Consider the following 26,455-nt stretch of genomic DNA (forward strand, 5'->3'; position numbering starts at 1 on the left):
ATCATGGGATAACATTTATACTAAGTTATCTTATAATAATTAGATCTACATCAAGTGCTTTTATGAGTTATCGTGGTGTAATATTTATACATCATTTCATATAATTATAGTTTACCAAGTTATAAATATCATTAGGTAAAATGCATATATAAAATATCAGTAGTTTTAGTTAAAGCTGTTTTAGATGGTTGCTAGCCTAAGGTAATGGGAGCGCGTCTTCTAGACATACTATTCAATAAGACAAGAGTTACGTCTACATAGTTTAATTGATTTGAAGTTTTTAGATAAATGCTAGCCTAAGGTATCAAGATCCCATCTCCCAGACAAAGGATATTTATTTAAGTATATCTGTCATCACCTACCGGGGTATATTAGAATAAAATTACTTCAATTAAGACTCATTAAGGATTAGCCCCCATACAAGCTCGTCCATAGTGCATTAAGGATTAGCCCCCATACAAGCTCGTCTATAGGGCATTAAGGATTAGCCCCCACACAAGCTCATCTATAGTGACACCCTAATCTCTTTCAAAACATCCAGTAAATATGTCAACAAGATTAGTGCCAGTCCAACAGGATAAACAGGATTTAGTATTCCCCTCTGTCTAGCCATCCATTTAGCTTAGGACACAACCAAGCGTGTATCATCCAATCACATTCCTTTCTATTGTTTAAATTTTTGTTAAATACATATTGTAGGCAGGTTTTAAGCAGAGAAGGGGTTTGACTCTCTTACCAAGCAGACCTCTCTCCCACAGCCCAGAGTGTGTACCGACTCTCTGTGGCACCCTCAGTTAATTTCTAAGATATTGTAAATTGTTAATTGTTCTTGTAAATAAAATTGTGATTAGTCTCCTGTGACTCTGGCTCTTTGCTGACTAATTCCCCAAGAAAACCAGCACGTCATTTGGAAGGTATTGTTCACCCAGAACAGTTCCATGATAATTCTCTGAGAGAATCAAACGCTAAAAAAGTTGAAGAGGAGCATAAACCACATAATAAAGCATTAGAACAACTCGAAGCAGCCCAGTCACAATGGACCAGAAATAGGATATTAAGATTAGATTTTATTAATGAAGTACTGCGTAAGCAAGGACATTCAATTCAAACATTTAAGGATGTTGAATCTGCCATGTACGAATACTTCCTTGTTTATGGGAAGAAACTTGACCCAATACAGAGACCAACAATAAGTCAGTTTTATTCACCATCAGAGGCTCATAGAGACCACGAGATAGCATTTATAATGTTTGGGTTATCAGTCATTGCTATTTTTAGCTACACAATGACTATGCATAAACCATGATCTATGTCAGGCTGAGTCTTATCAGCTATGTCACCCTGACTGCTAATCTATAAATAGCGCTGACTGGCTGTTCTGCTGTTAGTAACCCTGACGGCTTATCTATAAATAGCGATGACTGGCTGACTGCTTATGTAAGGCTGGGCAGGACTCGGCTGATGACATGCATTTTGACAAATGATACTAGAAGTGTATATTTATCACAATAGCGAGAGGCACATCAAGATGTAAATTCATACGCATAGGCCAATCACAAATTTGTGGAAAGAGCTGTATGTTGGATTTTTGTGGAATCCATTCCATTGCAATTAGAAAAGGGGATATTAATTATTCGTGTTCTGTATGTGGGTATTGGGGTCAAAGGTAGTTACTGTTTATGTAAGAGTCACGGTGCTGACAAGGAATGGTTTCAAATTATTTAGGAGAGGAAAAAGGCTCACTGAAATGAGATAAATAGATTGGGTAGAATTTAAACCAATTAGACATTAGTTCACATGTATTTATATATCACAATGACTTATGTTGTCAGAGAGCTGAAAGCTTTGGCAAAGCAACGTGGTCTACGTGGATATTATTGAATGAGAAAAACTGAATTGATTGATTTACATGGTTTGGAATACAACAAACCCCAGACTGTTAGAGAACTCAAAGCTCAAGCGAAAAACAGTGGGCTGAGAGGTTATTCTCGAATGAGAAAAGCTGATTGATCGCTTTACTAGATAATAATCAATCCGATGATGTTGATAAAAATAATCAACCAGTTGATTATTTAAAAATTGTACCCACAGCCGGCGTTGGTAAATATCTAAGAGGTTGGAAAATTGATATTAATCCCAACATGGGTGTTAATTATGTTAATCCCATCGTATCAAGCAAAATTAATGAGGAGTTAGATGATTTAAATAGTATAAAATACCAGCTGACGATTAAAATGTCATTGAGTAAAAGTAACACAGACGATAGCACTGAATATACCGAAACATATTTCCGTAGCAATCAAGAAGTTATAACCGAATCCGATACTATAAACGCATCATTAGATACATTAATTCAGACAATACAAGAAACTTTAGAAAACTGGACTAATAGAGGTGTGGATAAAATCGATAGTTTATATTTAGATATAGCAAATTATATGCCTTTCAAAGTTGGATCTTATATAGATTTACCCCCGTTTTATAAAAAGAAAAAAAGCCATAATTAATGTAAAAAATAAAGGCGATGTCTGTTTCAATATGATGATAAGATCTGCATTGTTCCCCGTAGACAAACATCCGGATAGGTCTTCTAGCTATCCCAAAAACGATGGACTAAACCTTGATGGAATAGACGACCCTTCACCAATCTCACAAATTGATAAGGCGGAAAAGCAAAATAATTTAGCAATAAATGTTTTCGGACATTCTTCTAAAGGAATTGTTGTACACAGGATAAGCTCCGCTCCGGAACATATTCCCAGAATCAATTCATTTCTGATCCTAAAAGATGGTAAATATCATTATACGTGGATAAAGAGTTTAAGCAGGCTATTATGTGATCAAACAAAACATGCAGGAAAAAAATATTTCTGTGAAAGATGCTTGCATGGATACAGCAGACAAGATCTATGAGAAGCGCATAAAGAAGACTGCAGAAGTGTTGGACGGACTGCTGTCAGGATTGATATGCCTAAAGAGGGGAAAGATATGTTAAGATTCGAACATAATTGTAATCAAATGCCAGTACTGTATGTAATTTACTCTGACTTCTGACACTTATCAAACCTATAGAAAATACAGTCTGAAGCAATCAAGATAGTTTTAGGTACTAAACTCAAGAACATATTCCTTATGGGTTTGGATATATAGTTGTAAGGTATGATGGGAAAATATTGATTTACAGAGGTCCCGATGCAGCGGGTAAGTTCCTAGAATATCTACAAAACGAAGAGAGAACAATCAGGTAAAATTTATCGCGTAAGAAACCCATGTGTATGACGAGGGATGATTGGAGGGCCTATAAGAAGTCAACTAGTTGTCATGTTTGTAATAAACCCCTGAATGAGCATTCTGTAAGAGATCATTGCCATGTCATGGATAATTATGGGGGAGCCGTGCATAACGAGTGTTACTTGCAACTAAAACTGAATTCTCAAACAATACCTATCCCCGTTGTGTTTCATAACCTTAGAGGATATGATTCATATCTCATCATGCAAGCTATCTCAAAGACCGACGGCGGTTTAACGTGTATTCCTAATAATATGGAAAAATACATATCATTCTTATTGACTAAAACTATACATTAGACGGACAAGGATGGGAAAGCCAGAATAAAGCAAAGTAATGGACTTAGATTCATTGACTCTGTACAGTTTCTGTTATCTTCCCTGGACAATTTAGCTAATGCGAACAAACCCGATGACTTTGCAATAATAAATCAATATAATGATTGGTTAACACATCATTTGTTGTTGAGAAAAGGTGTATATCCTTACGAATATATGGATGATTGGTCTAGATTCAACGAAACTAAATTACCACCTCTTGAATCATTCTATAGTAACTTAACAGAATCTAAAATAACCGATGCCGATTATGAACACGCTCTGACGGTGTGGGATAAATTAGGTTGTAAGAATTTAGGTGATTATCACGATCAGTACTTAAAAACCGATGTACTGTTACTCACCGATTTATTCGAGATATTCAGAAAGACATGTTTAAAACAATATGGCTTGAATCCGGCATGGTACTATTCAAGTCCCGGACTATCATGGGAAGCATTGTTGAAGAAGACCGGTGTAGAACTAAAACTACTTACCAAAAACAATATTCACTTGTTTATGAGAAGATTAAGAGGTGGTATATCGATGGCGCCAGAAAGGTATTCTAAGGCTTATAATAATTTAGTGGAAGGATATGATCCGAGTAAACCTGACACGCACATATTATATCTCCACGCCAACAATTTGTACGGATGGGCTATGAGTCAACCTTTACCCACGGGCGGTTTTGTGTGGATAGATGTGAATAATATTGATGTGAATGATATCTCCTCAGATTCCGATAAAGGGTACATACTAGATGTTGACTTGGAATATCCAAATTCGTTACATAAAGATCATAACAGTTATCCACTAGCTCCTGAAAGATTAATGGTTAATAAAGATTGGAGGTCGGAATATCAACACTCCTTGATGGGTAATACAAGGTTAGCTAACCTAAAACTCTAAATTTGATGGATAAGACTAAATATATAGTTCACTTCAGAAATCTCCAGTTATATCTATCGTTAGGTATGAAACTAAAGAAACTACACAGAGTTCTAAAGTTTGATCAAAGCCCTTGGATGGAGCCCTATATAAGGCTGAACACAGATTTAAGAAAGATTGCTACCAGCGATTTTGAATAAGAATCTACATAAGCTGATGAATAACTCAGTATTTGGTAAAACTATGGAGAATCTAAGGAAGCGTGTTGATGTTAAATTAGTCAGGTTTAATGAGGAAGAAAGACTCAGGAAACTTATAGCCAGTCCGCCTTTCAACAGAAGCAAGATATTTGATAACAACTTAGCCGCACTACATATGCAGAAGAGTAATATAAAATTCAACAGACCAGTGTACGTTGGTATGAGTATTCAAAACAATTAATGTATGACTTTTATTACAACAAACTTAAGAAGCAATACGGTGATAGATGCAAGGTGTTATACACCGACACAGATTCTTTGTTGATGGAAATACAAACCGAGGATGTGTATAAAGATATGGCAGAAAAAAATAGATATGTACGACACGAGTGATTACCCAAAAGATAATCCACTGCACAGCATAGTAAATAAAAAGGTGTTAGGTAAGATGAAGGATGAATGTGCTAGGACCCCTGTAGCTGAGTATGTCGGATTAAGACCTAAGATGTATTCTATAAAGAAGTCCGAAAATGGAGAGATAAGAAAAGTTAAGGGTGTTAAGAAGTATGTGGTGAAAAGGCATATCAAACACGAGCAGTATAAAGAAGCATTATTCAACGGTAGAACATTCAAACACGAGATGAGCTCTTTAAGAAGTTACAATCATAGGATATATGGATTAAGAATGAACAAGACATCGATATCATTATCCCCCTCAGATACAAAGAGATGGATTGATAAGGGTGGTGTAACTACCTATGCCTATGGTTATGGTGGTAATACTGTATGGTTAGGAACTATGAACAACTCTTCTCGTAGAAATGCCCTGCCCGGTCCATTTTTAAGTTAATAAAGAATAGGCTCTCCTTCTTTCATAACCAATCCACTAATGTTATATATCTTAAGAGACCAAATCGGATCGGTTGCGTGACGTAGGCCTCCTTCGAGTTCACCAGGCTGGTATAAATATCTTACACTTACTCTATCCGGAAGTTTTTGTTCTTCGCCTCTCCTCAGTGCTGAAGATTCGGAAGTCACAGATTTCATTTACATCGCATCGGAGGGTTCCTTCCCGAATAATCTTGTTACTTCATTATTCAGCACTGATGCAACAGCTGATAATCGTGTCACCCATTCGGTTGATCTTAATCGTTCCGATTTCCTTTCGATCCCATACTGATAGCCAAACAAATGTTCGGCTTATGTCCGGTTAAATCTTTCAACGATAGCTTGACTACGGTGGGCCCCCTTTTCAACATGTCTGATTTCGACATCGTGCTTTGTTAACAGTTTAGTTATTGATCCCATAAACTCGCGACCAGGATCTACTTGAAATAGCTTGGGCCATTTTAGTGGTCCGCGTTTATATATGCAGCTCAGTGCATTAGCTACTTCTGTTGAATCTTTCGAGGTTAATGGCTCAGCCTCTTTGAATCGACTAGCCATATCCACTACGGTTAAACCGTATTTATACGTTTTGCGTCTTACCTTCTCATGGGGAAGAAACAAGAGGTCAGCCTGATGAACTTCATTCGTTGTAAAAATATCAAACTTCCTCGGTATATAACGCAGTGCTGGTAAGTATATTTGCCACATCGCTTGTTTCGTTAGCCAATCCTTGGCCACATCTTTAGATACCTTAGCCGCAGTGGCTAATTTTTGTAGTGCTCCTATACCTTTCCAATGTCCTCGTGGGCTATAGTAAATTTTATTCATTATTAATTAATATTGATGTTTCTTTTAATACGACTCATGACCATCGTTGAATCGCATCATCATTTTGACAAAAAAAATCCCTCTGTAGTAGCGGTATAGGTATATAAATCTGGCTCCAGTGGAAGTGGTCCAGAATCACCATTACCTATACTACTCATGATATTAACGCGTTCGAACATAAATGTCTTAAATTCATTTATTACGGAGTTACGGGCAGTTTTGGCCTTTGCTCCATGCTTTTCAGCTTAGTGCACACTGCATGAAATAGGGACAAGTTTTCTCAGAAACTACTGAAGTTACATGAATGAAACTGTTCCAGCATGGAAACATAACTAAATTAATACATGTTAGCAGTTTACTATTTCAATTTCTATTTGAATTGAGAAAAACACATCACCTCAAACAAATCATAAATATGACTTTATGTTGCCTTAAATACGAGATGACATTAAGTGGTTTCTTTTCAGTTGAAATCCTTGTCTAACTATCATCATAAGACAATTGACACCGCGTGATCGTAAACTGAGTCACATGGTCATCTGACCCGTGAAGATCTGGGGTAGAATAGGTCTTCAGCAACCTATGCTTGCCGTTATAAAGCTACTATGCTTGTCGTAAGAGGCGACTAAGGGGAATGGGTGGTCAGGCTCGCTGACTTGGTTGAAGCATGTCATCGATCCCAATTGCGTGGAACAATGCTCATAATATCAATCACTAGATTGTCTGGCCCAGACTCAATTATTTAAATACCGCCGCCATATAGCTGGAATATTGCTGAGTGCGGCGTAAAACAACAAACCAACCAACCAACCAGCCACAACGTCATCATAACCTATCAGACAAGCTTCATGTACAGTTGTCTCTCTGAATGGTCAACACTGTTATTTCACTACAACACAGTCTTCTCAGCCATGTCGTCCTCGCCGTGTTGTCCCTGAACATCGTAGAGCGAATCAGGAATATTTCGATATAACTGTCCCAAACACATCAGTGTATTCAATATATCTAGCCTTAATAGAATTAATATTTCTTGAGATCATTCAGATAGCAACATGATTTGAACTCGAACCGGGACACTCCTCAGACTGCGCTCATGTACAAATTACATGACATGGTGGGATAAACCCGTATAGACCTGATTACACAAGAAACGTACTGAAATAAGGGGGTAGAGAAAATCTTATAACTTTAATGACACAACTATACTGAACAACAAAAGTTCCTGTGACAATGAATAAGATTTAATGCAAAGTTATGTTTTTTTACCAAATCTGAAACAATTTCGGTTTGCAACAGATAAAAGACTCCTGTAAGTGTTCAAACGGCTAATTTGCCATACTGACTTCAGACTCGTCAGTGAATAGAACTTGTCCCACTGCATGGCCGGCCATTGCAGACGCTGTCTGCACATCTGTAAACGTGCTTGACGGTGGTTTCCTGTAAAAATAGGACGTCTGGCGGGTCTTCTGGCGACAATACCCTGCACATCTGAGGCGGCGACGAACGGTTTGTGAAGATGTTCGTCGAAGGCCAGAGATGCTTCTTGCAGTCACTGTTGCTGGCTGGAATCGATTTTGAGGTGTGTTGTTCGAATCCAGTTGTCTTGTCGATAATTGGTAACTCGTGGCTCGTCACTCCGAGGATGGTCTCTGACTGCATTCGTCTGTTGCCAAAATTGCCATAAACACCAAATGGTGTTTCTGTGGACGTAAAATTGTCTTGCAACATCACATTGACTCGATCCTGCTTCAAGCACAACAATGGCTCGCAGACGCTCATTTTCGGACAGGCGTGGCATTTCGTAATGGTGTAATTTTGTTGTTTTTCTGAGTGGTTATTGTCAGCACGATGTTAAACAATGCATGTTCGGCAAGGGTGGAAACTGGACTTTTATAGTTAGTTAACTCTCTTACCTCGGGAAAATGTTGCAATAAGACTACAATCTGATATTTCTACTTCTACGAAAAGTCTTGAAAATACAGCTTCCACTCCACTGGTTTCTTCTCAACCATGGCAGTCAGTAAAACAAAAGGTGCATCTTACATTAACTAGCTAAAGAAATCCAAAACAGATCAACTAATTTATTAACAAGAACATAATCAATTAAGAAGCTTTTTTACGATTATACATAGAAATTTATTTTTACAGATGGATCCAAAGACGGTGACGCAGTTGCCAGCGCGAATGTCATTGTATCCAGGATTATATGATAAAGAATACCAGATAACGGTTCCATTTTTTACGGCCGAATCAAAGGCCATATTTACAGGACTAGCATACAATAGTAACAAATCAAGGCATAAACAATTATTATTATATTTATCTTTAAGACAATACAAAATCAATCTTACAAAAATCCATTTTTTATCGAAATTATTGAAGTATAGAATGATCCTGCTTCTGATCAATATGACATCTATTATTGGTGGTTGCCCAGCCATGTTTGAATCGTTAGTAACACAATGGCTGCTGCTGCTGCAGAGGCAGCACTCAGCAACTCTATGACACCACTTCTGAACCCTTACAGTGATTATTAACCTGTCATTAGATGTTACATCAGAGATCTAATTTATCTTCCCAAGTGGATATTAAGAATTTACATGCAATAAAACCTACTATCGGTTATATCTTTTTCGGTTCTTAGTTCAGATTTGAAGAGGTCTTTATGCAACGATATCGCATAGGCCATTCGAGATATACACATGGATATTTATTGAAATGTGAGGATCCTCCATTCTGCATCCATTGTGATGAGAGAATCACAGTCAAACATGTCCTGTTGCCTGTTGATTTTGCCATCCATTTCAAAGTTTCATCAATCAAGGATATTATTAATATCAGTTCACATTTAATTACATTTCTCCCTGAGAGGGTAAGTCCCATAACTGTTTGGCTTAACGACATGACAATCGCCAGCAGCCCGAGGGATGGTGTCAATCCTGCTGGCGTACCATTTAGGGATCAGAAGTACTGTAAGTCCCCATGGTCACTAGTATTGTGGCCTTACTTTGGTTGCACGTGATCTATAGCCGTTTTTATAATGTATAGTTATGTATCGTCATATTTTAAGATTATATTCATTTTAGAAACAGATCTGTGATACTCTCTATGTTTTACTGTCCCTTGTCGACAGACTTTTATAAACTCTAAATGTTTTACCACATGATATATTAATTGGTCTCGTCATGATATGGCTGACATATTGCCGATGTGACGTTGAATATTATCTATCAGTGCGGAATATACCGCCCACATTATTGCACTGCCGCCGTTAGACTTGTCGACTTCCTGTTATCAGTTAGCGCCAAATATCACGCACACATACACACGGGCACTCGGTCGCTAAATTAATAAACACAATTTAACATTAACATTGTTTGCCTCAGTGGCTGATGTGCATCAAAACTTCAGGGCAACTTCAGGGAGACTGACTGACTGACTGAGTATGGTTTTACGCCGCTTTTAGCAATATTCCAGCAATATCACGGCGGGGGACACAAGAAATGGGCTTCACACATTGTACCCATGTCGGGAATCGAACCCAGGTCTTCGGCGTGACGAGCGAACGCTTTAACCACTAGGCTACCCGACTGCCCCACTTCAGGGAGAAGTGATATACGTTTAAGAAAAGCGCAAGTCATTGCGTGTATTGATTATTTTATTGTTCACGACTAAACATTCATAAACAATCCCTACATTTCAAAACACGAGCTAACATCAAGATTGCTTTGTCTCCATGGCTGGAAACTTAACAGAATGTCATGTCAGCCTCAGATCTGTAGGGAGATGAATATGTTCTATGTTCATGTCTCAGGGGGATCGGTGTTGACTCAAGATAAGGTATTAATTGAAAAGACACATTCATGGATAGCGACAGTGAAATTTGGAGATTGATATATGTGCAGTGGTAAAGAAGTGGGTCGCCCCTTATCGTCCCTTGTTTGTTAGATTCGAATATCTTACGCATTAGCACAACGTGAGAATTTCTTTGTCCGACGATCTCTATCCCTCGTTCTCCTGCTATCTTCTCAGTTTGACTTATGCTACAACCCCTATACTTAATAAACTGCAAATGTAAAAAACACGTTCAAGGCATGTGTATTGTGAACTGAAGTTTTAAATTTACACTGCAAATACAAAACCGTAGTTTGTTTCCGTACATGATCATTTGAAGATTTAACGACAGGATATTCATGAAAACTGATTAAATGGTGCGCGTCAAACAAGCGTCGTTATTTTCAAGATTGACGAATTTGTTTTACTATGTTTGCCCCGCCCAAGCATAAAGGAACGTCCAAACACACGACGACGTGTCGCACGTAATACAACCAAACTGTTAGATTTCAGATCACACGTTGCTTGGGTGGCTGCAACGTCTACTAGTAAACCCAAATAATTCTTGATGGCATAAGTAAACAAACAGACTATCCGCAAGCAAACGCAATGGATCAACAAAAGGAAGACCAGGCTTGGGCCTATCTCAACCCCAGCAATTAGATCCAAATAATTTAAAACGCTTCTTTCGTTGTCTGTTAACTCACAATTTTACAGGGGCGGTCGGGTAGCCTAGTGGTTGAAATCGTTCGATCGTCACGCCGAAGACCCAGGTTCGATTCCCGACATGGGTACAATGTGTGAAGCCCATTTCTGGTGTCCCCCGCCCTGATATTGCTGGAATATTGCTAAAAGCGGCGTAAAACCATACTCACTCACTCACTCACTCACAATTTTACAAGGTCTTTTAATCCAGTAATTGGTGACGAATCCAATCACACGCACATACATTCACATATGCATGCGCTTTTTACAAAGATAATTCACACACAAAAAGTGGAACACAGGCACACACAGACACAGATACACGTGCATATACACATAGACACAGACACGCGTGCCTATACACACAGCCGCATACATAGACACAGAAAATGACCCAGACAACCGCAAACATACACATACATAACACAGACACACACATGATCACACAGACATACACAGAAACACACACACACACACACACACACACACACACACACACACACACACACACACACACACACACACACACACACACACACACACACACACACACACACACACACACACACACAAAGAGGGCACAGGGAGACACTCACATGCAAACACAGAGATTAACACACAGAGATACAGACGCACATGCATATTGGCACAGATACGTTGACACACAGATACAGACATATACATACACACACAAAAAACACATACAGACACATACATACACACACAAAAACACACACAGACACAGACGGAGACACAGAGACACGAAAAAGGACACACAAACACACAGACATACGCTTCCTACACACAAACGGCACATACAGACACACGAATTGGGACACAGACACAAACAGGCACATTGAGACAAGCAGTGGGACACACAAACACACAGACATACGCCTCCTACACACAAACGGCACATACAGACACACGAATAGGGACACAGACACAAACAGGCACATTGAGACAAGCAGTGGGACACACAAACACACAGACGTACGCCTCCTACACACAAACGGCACATACAGACACACGAATAGGGACACAGACACAAACAGGCACATTGAGACAAGCAGTGGGACACACATACACATAGACATCCGCTTCCTACACACAAACGGCACATACAGACACACGAATAGGGACACAGACACAAACAGGCACATTGAGACAAGCAGTGGGACACACATACACATAGACATACGCCTCCTACACACAAACGGCACATACAGACACACGAATAGGGACACAGACACAAACAGACACATTGAGACAAGCAGTGGGACACACAAACACACAGACATCCGCTTCCTACACACACACGGCACATACAGACACACGAATAGGGACACAGACACAAACAGGCACATTGAGACAAGCAGTGGGACACACATACACATAGACATGCGATTCCTACACACACACGGCACATACAGACACACGAATAGGGACACAGACACAAACAGGCACATTGAGACAAGCAGTGGGACACACATACACATAGACATGCGATTCCTACAGACATGAGGCAACACAGAGACACGAATAGGGACACAGACACAAACAGGCACATTGAGACAAGCAGTGGGACACACATACACACAGACATGCGATTCCTACACACAAACGGCACATACAGACACACGAATAGGGACACAGACACAAACAGGCACATTGAGACAAGCAGTGGGACACACATACACACAGACATACGCCTCCTACACACAAACGGCACATACAGACACACGAATAGGGACACAGACACATTGAGACAAGCAGTGGGACACACATACACACAGACATACGCCTCCTACACACAAACGGCACATACAGACACACGAATAGGGACACAGACACAAACAGGCACATTGAGACAAGCAGTGGGACACACATACACATAGACATACGCCTCCTACACACAAACGGCACATACAGACACACGAATAGGGACACAGACACAAACAGACACATTGAGACAAGCAGTGGGACACACATACACACAGACATACGCCTCCTACACACAAACGGCACATACAGACACACGAATAGGGACACAGACACAAACAGACACATTGAGACAAGCAGTGGGACACACATACACATAGACATGCGATTCCTACACACAAACGGCACATACAGACACACGAATAGGGACACAGACACAAACAGACACATTGAGACAAGCAGTGGGACACACATACACATAGACATACGCCTCCTACACACAAACGGCACATACAGACACACGAATAGGGACACAGACACAAACAGGCACATTGAGACAAGCAGTGGGACACACATACACATAGACATGCGATTCCTACACACATGAGGCAACAAAGAGACACACACGCACACAGAAGCACAGAGAGCCACACAGAAACACACACGCACACACACAGAGAAGCACATACATACACACAGAGCCACTGACGCACATGCACGTGCACACAGACACACAGACATACGATTCCTACAGACATGAGGCAACACAGAGACACACACGCACACAGAAGCACAGAGAGCCACACAGAAACACACACGCACACACACAGAGAAGCACATACATACACACAGAGCCACTGACGCACATGCACGTGCACACAGACACATAGACATACGATTCCTACAGACATGAGGCAACAAAGAGACACACACGCACACAGAAGCACAGAGAGCCACACAGAAACACACACGCACACACACAGAGAAGCACATACATACACACAGAGCCACTGACGCACATGCATATTCACATAGACACATACATTGAACTGAACTGAAGGAACTTTTTGAAAATGAGAGACATCTACAGACATTAACAAGCAATATTGTTTTCATTTTTATTACAATAAATGGTGTTTTGTATGGGAAAGTTTGATTATGAATACACCAGACAAAACCAATGTCTCCTATTGACCTACACTATTGGTGAAAACAGAAAAATGGCCACCACAATTAGTGTAAACGATCGTGTCAAAGTTGGCGACGAAAGAAGACGACGAATCCGCCCTACTTTCCAGCCACTTGAAATGAGTAAGTGCGAACATTATCTGAATGAATAAATGAGGAAGGTAGGACGGACTAAACTCACTTTTGTCCCCGAGACGGTTTCGTTAGCTCCTAGCTTCGTTTTGAACATCGTGTAAGGTTCGACTTTGATCTAGGATGTGTATTTGATTGTCATGTGACCCGCCAGAGCCGAGGATGTAAATGACAGACCCCGATTACAACAATCTGTGTGTAAGCCAACATACGATACCTTGCAAGCAATGTATGGTGAAATGTTAGTTGAAGCCATACCCAAAATGAATATGAGATAATGTGCGGCTTTCTTTTCTTTAAAACAAATTTCAAGATACATACTTAGTTAAAATTTGAAGATAATCGTTTTGTAATTTTAAGATAATAACTTGAAATTTCAACTCAGTATCTTGAAATTTCATTTAAAAAAATATTTTAAACGAAAGGCCCTGAAAGGTTTCCGTAGTAAACGTGTAGTACTGCCGGGAAAGGAAAACATATCAGCATGTAGGTTGTTCATCGAACAAATAACTCAGAAAGATTTCTATAAATACTGATCACATTAAGAGGTGAGGTTATACTTACGTATCCCTTACGTATCCCTGGGTTGACTACTGCTCTGTGACACTCTTACCTGTCCTTTAATCAGTTTTCATGAATATCCTGTCGTTATATCTTCAAATGACCCTGAACATAACACGTGAAAAGATAAGGTATTTAGGGTACGTGTTTACTGAGAATGAGAGCTTGGCTTGTGTGTTGTGACGATGACATTTCTGTAGCTTTGAGTGAGTGAGTGAATGATGGTACGCTGCCTAAAGCTCCTCGCATTAAGGGCGAAAACAAGGACTGGTCGGCCTTCAGTGAGAGCGGTGGAAGGACGTCACCAATGGCCTGGTTTCCGAGTAGGCCGGGGGAGGAAATATTCTGGGGGGAGATTTTATTTCGTAGGGTGGGGGAGAGTTTATTTCGAGACGGGCGGAACTGTACCGGTATAAATTCGCCGGGGGGAGATTTTATTCTGGGGGCGAATATATTTCGTGACACCGGCAATATGAAACCGGCATAAGTCCAAACTAGTACAAGCAGTCATATACACGTGCATGCACGTTGCGGAGCGGTCGGGTAGCCTAGTGGTTAAAGCGTTCGCTCGTCACGCCGACGACCCGTGTTCGATTCCCGACATGGGTACAATGTGTGAAGCCCCTTTCTGGTGTCCCCCGCTGGAATATTGCTAAAAGCGGCGTAAAACCATACTCACTCACTCACACAAGCACGTCACAAGTAATATAATCTTGAACGCGACGTTAAGTGCTATTTCTCTTCATCGCCCCTCACCTTAGAACTCACCACAGTCTCATTAAAATCAGACCTTTTGAACAAATCCAAAAAGAAGTTAATATTCACCACAATAGTCTCTAATTTGGGGGACTTGTGCTACACAGAGGCTTTGCTCAACATCCTTGTGCCTACTTCACGTATAGGGTCTGAAGTCCCCGAGTTTCGTCATAATCTCAGTAGCATTTATCTATGCTAAGTGAATAGAAATATTTGGGCAAAGATATTCAACTGCCCACCACTGGGTTACATATTTCTTAAAGGGTTTTTATACCATATGCATATATTTGCAGCGCTACACCATTATTATCAAGGTCAAATGATCAGTGTGCTCTCGAATGCCATTCACAGTTCCCTGGGGGAGAACACAAGCCAGACTGGCAATGAGGAACTACCTGGATTAACAGTCACATTACAAGTTCATCCTACAGAGTACCAGTTCAGTTTGGGTGTGCTTGCCGTAAAAGGCGACTATGCTAGTCGTAAAAGGCGACTAACGGGATCGGGTGGTCAGGCTCGCTGGTTGAAGCATGTGATCGTATCCCAGTTGCGTGGATCGATGCTCATGATATCAATATATTCCTGGACTGTCTGGTCCAGACTCGATTATTTACAGACCTCCGTCATATAGCTGGAATTAATTGATGAGTTCGGCGTTAAATAACAAACCAACCAACCAGTTCTAGGTGAACATAGGCATATTTCGAAGAAAGTTACTTGCCTGTGGCGACATCACATGTCACATGTGTTTTCGTGTGGAGCAGAAAGGAAGGTGAGGTGAAATGGGGTTAAACGTCGCGTCCAAGATTATTGCCCTTATATAGCGACGTGCATGTATGTGTGTGTGTTTGTGTGGCTGCTTGTACTAGTCCGGACTGATGCCGATTTATAGTGCTAGCTCACTGATATACCATGCCGCAGTTAAACATGAATACCCCACTCAGACACAGAATACTGACTCCGAGCCGACCAGTCCTTGTTTTAGCCCCTTAATGCCGAGCGCCAGACAGGGTAACAACAAGTACCATCTTTTAACGTCTTTTGGTATGACGCGGCCGGGTATCGAATCCCGTACAGCCGCTCTCCGGGCGGACGCTCTACCACTAGACCACGGAGGCGGTCGACACCCATGACAATGAAATTCATACTAGGATATGACTAGACAGTCTCTAGACGGTAATATCATAGAAAATGTGTGGGAAGTCGGGACATAAGGCTGCAGAGACAACTACATGAAATCAAAACCAACCAGGACCTCACAGACAAGGGTATGAACATCTGGACTTCATTAACTCAGCAGTACATAGAATCAGTATATGCCAGCTTACCAAGGAGAATGAGATATGTACTTTGGCAAATGGCTGCATTTCAAAATACAATTAACTACGGTTATAACGAACCCAAAGGGACTTCTGATGTTAGATCGTTATAACCGTAGTTCGTGTTAAGCATATATACAGCAAAACCACAGCAAATAGTCGGGACCAAAAAACTAAGTTCGTTCTATCCGTCGGTTCGTCATAAGCGTGTTCGTTATAACCGTAGTTTACTGTGGTAGTTAACTTCAATTTCATGTAATGTAAGTTTGTTTCTCTGCGCTTACAATCGATGCAGATGAAACGGCGGCCATTTTGTGAAAATTAATATGCCACTTGAGTGTATATTCTTACCCAGAACTCAACGGGTGCCGCGTTTGATTGAATGTTATCGAGTCCCAATTTGCGCGCATCGATGTTCACGATTTCCAACACAGGAGAAGCTCACAGGTAATGGTGCTCCTGGAACAGACTTGATGATATACGATGCAACCGTGTGTAATACTGTGAGGAACATTCTCGCGATCTCGACCTTTGGAAACGAGATAAATGTGCCCAAAGTGCGAGAATGCGAGAAAACGATATTTGGCCAAAATCTCGTGTGCATGCGATCTCGCAATCTCGTTGTTTTTTTACATAACACTTGTGAGAAGCCCGAGATGTCACGAGAGGTCAAATTTCAAAGTTGTGAATGGTCCATTCAATGATGGCTCAACAGAATTACAATCAAAATTTCCAATTCTGTCTCTCTGTTTTGTGTACTTGTAATCACGTAAGACTTCTAAGTTAACCATGAGCGATAAATGAACAACCATTAATCACAAAAGGAAATTATTCCAACATAGGCAAATATTCAATAATCTGTCATAGGACACTTACTGGTACATATTCACACTCCCTCAACTGTTTCACTCTTAGTGATAACAGACGTGAATACTTCTTCCTCTGAAGCATTACTTCAGCAAATTGTCTAGTTTTACACTGCAAACACGAAAACGTCGTTTTTTTCCGTATATGGTCATTGGACGGAAAAACGACTAAAAATTCATTAAAATTGATTAATTGGTCAGCGTCTAGAAAGTGTCCAGAAAAGGGTCGAGTTTTTCAAGCGTAAAATGGACGGAAAAACGATGCTTTTTGCTCCGCCTTGTACAACTGTTAACGGCCAATCAGATGGCGCTGGTCCCCCGACGCACGTGATGTCCAAGGCTTCCTTTCGGAAGCTTTAGGTTTCGTATTTCTGGCATGCCTTGCTCTAGTATCTCTCGGGCGCAGTGCAGCGAGATTTGCTGATAAGCTAGTTTTAGGATATGTTACATGTTAATGGAATTCAGGCACGCGCCAAGAAGTCAAACCAAACAATGTTACTAAGTTTATTGTGGTAACGGCTATGTACAGTTACCCCTATCGGATAATGGGTTGTGTTTCATTTGGTTATAACAAGAACTATTTTTTTAATGTGAAGTTTACAAGATATACGACTTGGACGCGAGGTCGGTCTCATGACGTTCTTCACGTGACTGTATTCTTGAAAAGGCGTAAACACTGACTACTTCCACATTCCTGGGGAAAACCCTTGGAATTCCCTGGTAAGAATTCATACAAAAGCGTGGTTGCAAGCCCATTTAAGGATACCCTCGCTACAACCCATCCCAGAGAGAAAAAAACACGAAAAAAAATCCAAACTGTCGCAGTGACAATTTACAGAAATCAATGAATTTACCTTAGTATCTATTTGACACATCTTCACAATCACCTTTCAATGATCGGCCAATTGATCAGTGATGCCAAAGGCTTGAAATAGCCACAGGTTAATTAACAACTTCGAAAATATCTCCCGTCACGTTTATCGTGTCGGCCATTTTGACGTATTGTACTTGATGTAAATGTATTACGACGCTCTGTCATTGTAATTGACTTACTAAGGTAATTCTGTAAAAGATCTTCTCATCTAATGAGAATATTGTTTGGAATATATTTCTTGTAAACATACTAAAACATATGTTCCTCGCTTTGGGGGGAACTATTTTATTCCGGGGTGGCCCATTAAATCTAGTAGTAAGTCAAGGCACCATGCGTGATCTGTTATTTTATGTGTTTAAATTACGATTTGGGGCGTTAATAAAATACACTGACGCAAGTATATTCTATTCAAATCAATTGGCTAATTGAATATGCTTTCTTTTACATATTACATAACATCACTGCACAAAATATGAACAGTTGCAGTAACACACTACGGTAATCGCATTAAACATCATTTTCAACTGTACAGTATATCAGTATTTCAGTTATATCATGGTGTATCAGACTGATGTGGGATAAAAATCCGAAGTGGTTCAGGTCATACAATTGGTGTTCGGGAAAAGGTGAGCATATCCTGCCACACAAGTGGCACCCGTCACAAACACATGCAAGGACAACCTGAACAAAGCACGGAAACACACAATGATGCCCGTCCTCAGTTTTACCGAGCATGTAAATTATTTTGTCCGTCAAAAACAAACAATATGTTCATTCACGTAATACATGTCATACATTTGACAAAATGTATTGACTCGGAGCATTATTGTTAATCACAGCGTATGCAGTTGAACTCATCACCCATCCCATTATTGATAACCCTTCTTGAAGATCTATGAAATCAGAAGCTGCAACACTCTATCTTTTAACTGGCATGTCAGACTTCTATTTCATTACTCAGTTTTATTTGCGCGGATTACTATGGAAGGGACATTGTCTCGTTGTCGCATTGTCGCATTGACGCCTTTACAAAAACAAGCAAAACGTGTCAAAATTAACAAAAGCGCGACAATTGGCCATTTGTCGCATTGTCGCGTGTTCGCATTGTCGCTCTTTGATAATCCTTTTCTTTATTTTACAAAAGGGCGACGATGCCGTAACGCGATATTTTCAAGGTCAAAATATGTCTCGTTGTCGCATTGTCGCCCCATCACAAATGTGTATAAAAGGCGTAGAGTTCAGTTATTGTTACAGTTAGGAAGTTCAACCTGATAAATGTACGTCTTGAAATGAAAACACAAGTCCGTCCGCGAGTCCATAACGTTTTATTGTGAGCTCTTCTCTAAAAGTGCTTAGTGTTCAACTCCCTGTTCCAAACACGTAGTACCTCCTCAATAATCCACATACCTCCAGTGCAGTGGTCTTCCGGAAGATCTTACTCTTGACCGTTTTAGACAACTGACGAGGGCATTGCCTAAAAGTCGGGCCGGGCCGGGCCAAGACGGGCCAAAGTGTTATTGGCTAATTACTTCATTATCGGCGATCATACCTACAAATTATTGATGCAACATACACACATGACATTAATGAACAATCACCAACCAAAAACGTGAAACATAATTAGGTATTTCGGAGTAAATCGCTTGAAATCCAGAAAGTGGAGCTGTGTGTAAGCGTCGCTGATCGAGGTAACTATAAAAGAGCAATCGTTAAACGAAATAAGATTTGAAACGTATCAAATACTTCTAGCTCTCGCGATACAAATTTTCATCTGTCGGCATAGTGTTTATATTTATAGGATAGTTATATATATCTATGTAAATACCACTTAATAATGTCACTGTTCATCGTGTATAAAGCAGACACGTTGGTTAAAGTAAACCTCTTCTCCCCATACTCTCAACAGTCTCACAAGTGTTCGGTCCGACTTGGCCCGGGCTGTCAAAATCAACTTAAACCTCACAGATGTAACATGAAATGGATTCACACCTATAGATTAGTATTATATCTACCTAAATATCTCTTTATAGTGTCTCAGATCGCGGTTTTTAAAGAAAACAAGGTGCTCAAAGTGAAGCCCTTTTCCCTCTACATTCTCAACATAGTCTCTATCAGAAGTAGTGCTCGGTCCGACTTGTCCCGGGCTGTCAAAATCAATTATACACACAGATGTATCATCAAATGTGTTAATATCTGTAGCTTAGTATTGTATCTACCTATAAAACACTTTATAATGTCACAGTACATCGTATTTAAAGAAAACAAGGTACTCAAAGTGAAGCCCTTTCCCCTCTAGATTCTCAACATAGTCTCTATCAAAAGTGTTTGGCTTGGTGTAGGTCCGACTTGGCCCGGGCTGTCAAAATCAACTTTAAACACACAGCTGTATCATCAATGTAGAGGGAAAAGGGCTTCACTTTGAGCACCAAGTTTTCTTTACAAACCGCGATCTGAGACACTATAAAGTGGTATACAGGTAGATATTATATCATTTTGTCTTGGAACATCTATAAGATGTACAGCTACATGTATTTACCAAAAGAAAGAATCTACGTTTTTACTTCATTAAATAAACATTCACTCATTGAACATCTCCAACAGTTTTGTCCATGTTGAGATCCACTGAAATGGTTAGTTCACTTGTTACATTTATATAGAACAGAACGATATTTGTGATTAAATATGATTGTGGATACATTTACCTTGGCTATATTTTAAAATTCAACAATAGCTTGCGTGTGGTTTGTTTGGAAGCATAAAATCAACTATTGTTTGTAAAAAACATTTGTGTGTGTTAATATATATGTTTTTTAAAGGAAGAGGTGTTTGAATAAATAATTATTTGTGTGTTCACAAACCCCTATCATGTAATTATATTTTCCTGAATAACATGTTGTTTGCATGTAAAATAAATGTCCCTGTTTACCTATGTAGAAAGTCGATAAGCGAAATAAAACTGAGTAACAGACTGTGTATTATGGATCCATAGAAATGCGATTGCATAGACGATCAATTCAGAATACAACAGGTGTAAGGTGTGGCTAATTGACATGTATCTCGATGACTAATTGAAATGTATTTCGCAGGTAATAATCAATAAACATTGTGACAGAAAAACAAGTGAAGGATTGAGTTGAATTTTAGTTTTGCGAAAAAGGTCCGTGGTTTCTGTGGATGAAATGTTGCAAATGATCACTTTCTTTGACTTCATTACGGATTCCTCAACCTGTATCGAGGAGAATTGTTTACAGTTTACAGTTAAGTAAAATTCTAATTAAGATTTCTTAAAGCTGTCACGGTGGCAAATTCAAACTTCGATATCATGGTACACAGTTCTTTTGTAAAGTCAGATTGGGAGTTCGAATTGACGCTATATATTTTTATCTCGAATTTGAAATAAGCGGTTAAATTTATATGTTTTGTTTGTTTCTTTGTTTTTTTGTTTAACGCCACACTCAGCAATATGCCAGCTATATGACGGAGGTCATGCAAATAATCAAGTCTGGACCTGACAATCCAGTGATTGACATCACGAGCATCAATCCAATCAATTGGGATAAGATGATATGCATCCAATCAACCAAGTCAGCGAGCCTGACAACCAACCCGATCCCGTTAGTCGCATCTAACGACAACCATAGTCACCTTTTAATACAAGCATTGGTTGCTGAAGATCTGTTCCAACCCTGATCTTCACAGGTCCAAATCTATATGTATTTTTATGGTGAGGCGGTCGTGATCGGAGAATAGGTTCGAGAGTTCGGTACACACATTCGTGGTCAATATCTCTCATGTTGTGGATGATAGGGATTTTGTCATGTTTTGAAGAAATGTCATCACTGGCATGCTTTTGATGGTACACAAAACGTAAGCTTTACCTCGAACATGCTAGTTCCGGTCACAAAATATATGCTTTATCTTTTACTGATTTTTGTATTAATAACATTACAACGTTTCTCAAGGTTACAGACTCCAAGGATTCATTAAAGTGCATTTTAAGCACCTAAAATTGACAACTAACACCCTGATCGCAAAACTCCTAACGATGTTTACTAAAAATAGATACGAAAACTTTTGCTGAACCCGAGATTTGAATGACTGACAAATCCGTACTTTCTTGTGTTCTCATACATAAAACAGCAGTGTAAACATGATCTAACATGGCTTTTTTCAAACTCAATTAAATGAGCAAAACAATACGTTTGTGGACATTAGAGATCTGCCTAGATATGAGCGTTTCGTTTTATTATTCTGCAATCCATTTTTAGGATTACCCGCTGGCCCGGCCCGGCCCGACTTTTCTTGGCCCGACTTTTAGGCAATTCCCCCACTGACGAGTGCACGCCTGACCTGTGACCTCGTTGCAACCCTCGAGATGTGTTTGCTGAAGGGAGAGGTGTAGGAAATGTGTGCTCCAGCCCAGCGCAGAGCTCGCGACACACTGTATACGTTGACCCAAGAGAATAATGTAAAACATGAGACCAACTCAAGTCTATAATGATTGGGAAAGTCTAGATTTCCACAGCAATATACCAGCTATATGACAGTGGTTCGTAAATAATCCAGTCTGGACCAAACAATTTAGTCATTATCATCAAGAGCACCGATCTACGCATTTGGGATACGATGACATGCATCAACCAGGTCAGCGAGCCAAGTCGCTTTCGTAGAAGCATGGTTTGTTGAATGCCTATTCTAACCCGGATCTTCACGGGTATTTTTTTTAATAATAAGGTACAATGGAATTCTGTATATGTCCATAATAAGTGTGTATAAGTAGATGGATAATATGTTCATACACGCCAAGTAAATGGTATATGCATTAATTTAAATGCAAATGATTCAATGATGAGTTCTTTCCCAAGTCCATATTTCAAGGCATGTATTTGATATTCATAATAACTCCACAAAAGCTACACAATGGCAACAAAACGGTACCATCATCACAGATACCAATAATACATGAGATACATATAATTACTTTAAAGTTAAAACATGTATCTAAATAGAAAATTAGAAGGATACACTTCCGACATTTTTCGTATTTTGTTTTCGTTTGGAGAGAGAAGTTGTGATTGGTATCTGATGGGTGCAAACAGGTGTTCCCTTCCGCCCAGGCCTTGCAGCAATGCTATAGCCCAAAATGAAACAAGCCTTGTTCAACAGGTTCAGACTCAAATTTCTATCCCACTTGGGCTCCTTTTAAATTTAAATATAATTTCTCGTGTCGATATGTGTCAGAAGAAATGAAATATTACAGCACTGGTGAATAGGTTATATGCGCATGTCAGCGTCGATCCTATAATATCCTTTTATGCAAAATACATATATACTGATGAATTAAGGTAGTAATACTACGCAAATATATGTCAAGATGCATACATCAGTATCATCTCGTGATCTTAATTCGTGCTTTGAGCCCTTTTTCTACCGGAGATTCTGGGGTGTTACATCACACCAGAAAGCTAGGTCCAAATTCAAGTCATAATTTCATGGTCCGTCTTGTATGTTGGAAACCAATATCGCAATATGGCTAAATATTGCTGAACGTGGTATTAACCCGATTACTCACATAATTATTCCATTTTCTACAGTCATCTAAGAACACTATTTTTAAGGAGGTATATCTGTATCATCCAAATGTCCATACATATATGTCCACATATATATGTATAAAGCAAGTCGTCCTGCACTCTTCCTTAAAAGATAAATGTTAAGCATTTCTTCTGGATGGATTTATATAATGTAATATCGTTTTAATGTAATGCTGATGCAGTAAACGTACCACAGACCTAATGCTAGAATAACATCTAATTTCTGAAATGAACATATTTTACAGAAAAAACCAGTTGTTTAAACAATACTTATAAAATATAAGAACAAGGGGCCAAGAGCCAAATATTGGGCTGTGTTGGACATGTTTGTTTCGGGGTCTTATGACAGACAAACCTAATGCCTTTAAGTATAAAGATAAGTAAGTGTAGATGTTGTACATATTCAAATATGTTCGTGATTAACCCAACCTTGAAAAATATTGAAAGATGAGTGGTAACTATTTATGCCATTATTACAAATTAGAATGAGAGCACATCAGGAAAGCATGGTACTTTAATATACGTATCTTGTTAACCCAATATTCTTTTTTAAGTAAGAGCAGCATGTATATCGAGAGTATAGGTTTGGTGCGTGACTTATCACACAGTACTTTCAGAAAGTGTGCATATTCTGTTTATCGGTATTAAATAACATAAGACGATTCATACGGGTAAATACGATTTACTTCAGAACTAGTATAGATTATTTAAGGTTAGGGGGAAATGTATGTAATTAACAGAACTTTGGCCGGGTTTGAAGGATTTGGGTCCTGGCTTGGGCTTTGTGTTGGACGTGTAGACGGCATTTCCAGGTTTGACGTATCAATAACAAAAATGATGTCAGATGCAATTTTCTGCCTTTTCGGGTGAACAATTGGCTTGCCTTTGGATGTGTTTGTGGCGGGTGCCACTAGTGGATCGGAATAAGCTCGCGTTTTTGCGAGCATCCAATGTCATCATTTATTATGATGAATCATGAAACATGCTCCTGATGTTGTCGCAATGGTGCAGTTGGCGCTACTTTTGGCAAGGGTTTCTCATGATAATGGAAATGCTTATGTCGCTTTTGTTGACCGATAAACATGAAAAAATATAATGTTAGTGTATATGGTCATGTAATTAAGAAACAAACGACGAGTGGGAGTTGTTTATTGTACGATAAACAACGACCGAGACTCGTTTATTTCTATATGAGATATCAACATTACGTACAGCCTCTTTTAGGGTGTTAAATTAGGAAAAAATACACGCTTTACAATATTTACCCGTACTTAAATAATGATGATTCCTTGAATAGAATCCGACAGCGGCCATGCTAGATAAATCCATTTTAGGATTTGAGTTTGGTCCCGCATATTCTCACAATTTTCTCGTCAATCATCTGTACCTTTTCTCCCAATACCGATTGTCATATCACTCTCATTTTCGGATTCTCCAGCAACATTTATTGGGAATAACTCACTAGACACATACCTCTCAAAAATAAGGTCAAATTTACAAATTTTACTTTTCAAGTTGCGAGTGCATGTTCGAATCTCAATAAATGACGTCATGATAGAACAATGTTTTATCGTGAAATAAATATCGCTTCCTTCTTTGTTCTAATTTCTAATTGCCTTATCATGACGTATCCGTGTCATGTAGCAATAACATACACAAATATCGTTGTCTTCGACGTTGAATAGTGTCATGAAATCTGATTATCTATCCTCTTGTGTGCAATATTTCTGGTTGATAAATGTAACATATTCTTACTTTAAGAATAGCGACTATACATTATTATATATCCCTTATCAGGTCTCTGTAACATTTGCAAAATGATACAAATATAAAAATACAACGGAACCTAAATGTAATGTTTTAATATCCTTACGTTGCTGAGTGCAGCATTTAACAACAAACAAACAAAACATAATATATTTAAGAATTATGTTAACAATTCCGATGCTAAAAATAATCTCACAATCTCCATACCTCTTCTCTCTCTCTTTTTCTCTTTTTTTTAATAATCTGAAGGAATAATAATGGCAATACTATCATAATTATCATCATTATTTATGTTACTTATCCTCAAGTGAAGTAGTCCTTCACACTATACATTCAGTGAAGAAGCCCATGAACATATGAACTATGTAACATACATTCATGGAAATTAGATGAACAGTTGAAGTAAGCAAATGATATTATTCGGTCGAACGTCTATCAGCCATCTATTCTATTCATGAAGAACATTTCACGTGGGACCAACAGAGGGAATTATGACTATCGACTTGCTAATTATTTTTTATATTCATGCCAGCGCAAACGATCTATTGGCTTGATTTATTGTTATGGTATCCACAAAATAAGTAGGATCCGATTTTTTCCGTTTTTGTTGAAATAAAACTGAATAATATTTGCTGTTTACATATCAAAGTTTGCCAAATTGTTACAAAATGTTTGCCCACAGCAAGGCTACGTATCCCCAACATATTGTGCTAGGCACAGTATCA

At 39.2% G+C, this 26,455-nt stretch overlaps 1 protein-coding gene across 1 annotated transcript in view; it reads right to left on the reverse strand.

The window, feature by feature from the left end:
• The window catches only part of LOC124131190, a 118,879-nt gene extending 104,040 nt beyond the window's left edge, over window positions 1–14,839 (reverse strand). Inside the window, exon 1 of the mRNA XM_048395454.1 lies at window positions 14,558–14,839. The gene's annotated coding sequence lies outside the window, so the exon portion shown is untranslated. The remainder of the gene's footprint in view (window positions 1–14,557) is intronic.
• Window positions 14,840–26,455: the final 11,616 nt, after the last annotated feature.

This window comes from Haliotis rufescens, unplaced genomic scaffold (genome assembly GCF_023055435.1).
Source record: "Haliotis rufescens isolate VD_foot unplaced genomic scaffold, xgHalRufe1.0.p SCAF_14, whole genome shotgun sequence".
In the NCBI taxonomy this organism is placed as follows: domain Eukaryota; kingdom Metazoa; phylum Mollusca; class Gastropoda; order Lepetellida; family Haliotidae; genus Haliotis; species Haliotis rufescens.